The sequence below is a fragment of the Pogona vitticeps genome, chromosome 6 (genome assembly GCF_051106095.1).
Source record: "Pogona vitticeps strain Pit_001003342236 chromosome 6, PviZW2.1, whole genome shotgun sequence".
NCBI classification, from domain to species: Eukaryota; Metazoa; Chordata; class Lepidosauria; order Squamata; family Agamidae; genus Pogona; species Pogona vitticeps.
In genome coordinates, this window is record NC_135788.1 from 101,722,917 (window position 1) to 101,725,679 (window position 2,763).

The window sequence follows — 2,763 nt, forward strand, 5'->3', positions numbered from 1 at the left end:
CCCAATCCCAATGGTTGTAAGTGCCTTTTACATGTCAGATTGTGCATCCAGTCACTATGTAGGTTTTCCACTGTCCAGGCACTGTGAGTTTGGTTACACACAGAGGTGGCATTTACCAGATTCTGTTTCGTTTGCAACTGTCACAACTGGTTGCGTCCAGAGTACACAAACTTTATGTTTTCAGTTGGGCACATGCTGGTACCAACTCTTGCTGAAGCTAAACATGCCAGGTTTTGTTGGGTACTTGGATAAGAAACCATTTGGGAACTCCCCTGTGTGCCCTACTGAATTCCAGAGTAAAAGGGTGAGATAATATATAGGGAAGAAGAAGTAGATCCATACCATCACTGGTCAGGTCTCATCCAAGACATTTTTGTAACTGAAACGAAGACAATATGGTAATAATCTCTGTTCTAAACACAGACACAAATCTTACTTCAACGCTGGCAATGGGACAGGATCCACTGTCTCACCAGAGAGCAGCTGGCTTGTTTAGCAGATAAAAGTTAAAGCAGTAAGATGTGCATAGCTCTGTTCTCCAGAAAGAGGTTTAATATATTGAAATCGCCGGAAAATAGTCAAGAAAAAAAGCTTCCATTGCAGCGCACTGGATTCTGCTGCCTGAGGCAGTTTCCTCACTCTGTCTGATGATAGGACTGTTTTTCTCATTGGTTATCATGCTGTGTCAGCAAGTTTGCAGTGCAATGCTTCTGAAAGTGGATGTAGCTCTTAATGAATCATACATTATTGTTGGCTGCCTGAAACTCCCCCCCCCCCGCATTCAAAAAGTCTATTATTTGGCTGGCATTGTCCCCCAGAAGTATGTTGAGAGGTGCTAGCAAATTATGAATGCAATAAAAGAATACAACACCAAACCCACCCCCTTCATTTCTACCAAACACCTCTCAAGCTCTAAATATTAAACCAGGAAAGGCTAGGCTAAACTTATGGAGAACAAAGAAAACACACTTTGCCGAATGGATTAATGTCAAAGAGTATCTCTTACCAAGACAAGACTCTGGCTGGGTCATCTGGAAAGTCACCTAATAGACACTGAAGCAGAGTAGGGAGATCAAATAATCAAGTAAAATTGGGCTGCTTGGATACAGGACTAGTTTTATGTGACTGGAGAAATTCAATCAATTGCAGCATTTATGGACATGCAATTTATGCCCCACCATAAGTACAGAAGAAGATCTAGTAAATGGCCAAGATAATGCTATTTAAGGAGCCTGCTTTTGGTCAAAAATAGTCTAATTATTTTAATTTTTTTATTTGTTTTTAATTTTTACCTATATTTCATAGACACCCATAATTTTAAATTGTGCAGTGCTCTGATATGAATAATGGAAAATTATGGTCTGTCACATACATGCCACTGTTAGTGCAGAGACATCTACTGAATCTTGGATGTGTTTAGAAAGGCTCTTCCCCATCATTGCCTATAAAGCAGTGTCACGTCTTTTTAAGTGCACCAACAACACTTTTGTATTTTTCCTAGGTATTGTAGACACAATTTTAATCTGCTGAGTGTTTTTATTATGCTGTCTGACCTTTAACTTATTTTCACATGTGGGGTTTTTTTTTGTATTTATATTTTAGTTGTTTGAATCTTTTTTTATAAACCTGCCCTGGAAATATGATTGAATAGCAGTATGAAGTATTTAACACCAAACAAACAAAAAAGGAAACAGACATATATATCTGTCAATCAGTCAATAAGGTGGTGGGATCAATAGGCTCATACTTGGCAGTGATACTCAGTGACTCCAAATGAGACATATCTATATCTATATCTATATCTATATCTAGATATAGATATATAGATATGGATATATATATATATATATATATATATATAGAGAGAGAGAGAGAGAGAGAGAGAGAGAGAGAGAGAGAGAGAATATATATATAGATAGAGATAGAGAAAAGAAAAATATCTATCTATCTATCTATCTATCTATCTATCTATCTATCTATCTATCTATCTATCTATCTATCTATCTATCTATCTATCACAGGATTGTTGTCAGAAAAAGTAAGGAAGAGAAAAGGCAGGTCTGAGCTCACATTAGAGAAAAGAAAAATATATATCTTTTCTCTAATGTGAGCTCAGACCTGCCTTTTCTCTTCCTTACTTTTTCTTGACAACAATCCTGTGAGTTAAGTGAGACCAAAATCATGTGACTAGTCAACCCAGTGAGTTCTATGGATCGGAGTAGAGTAGAATAACTGTGTCAGCTTGAGATCAATGCCTGGAATCAGTAATGGACTGTAGGAGGATAAATAAACTGAAACTTAATCTAGACAAGACAGAGGTGCTCCTGGTCAGTTGAAAGGTAGATCAAGGAATAAGGATGCAGCCAGTGCTGGCTGGGATTACATTCTCTCTGAAAACCCAGGTGTGAAGTCTGGGGGGTGTTTCTGGATTCACCTCTGAGCCCTGATGCCCCGAGTACTATATATCTAGGAAACTCTGGTACAGGTTGCCATAAGCTCAAATCACCTTTAATAATAATAATAATAATAATAATAATAATAATAATAATAATAATAATAATAATAATAATAATAATAATAATAATAATAATAGCAATTGCAATAGCAATAGCAATAAAGCAATAGCAATAGCAATAAAAATAGGTTAATAGCAAATTAAGCTTTGAAACCCTAAACTGATTTAGCAGCCCTGCACTATGACTACTACCACCCCAATATGTCATAAACTAGTTATCTTCCTGGAGTTGGTAAGTACCAGGGACA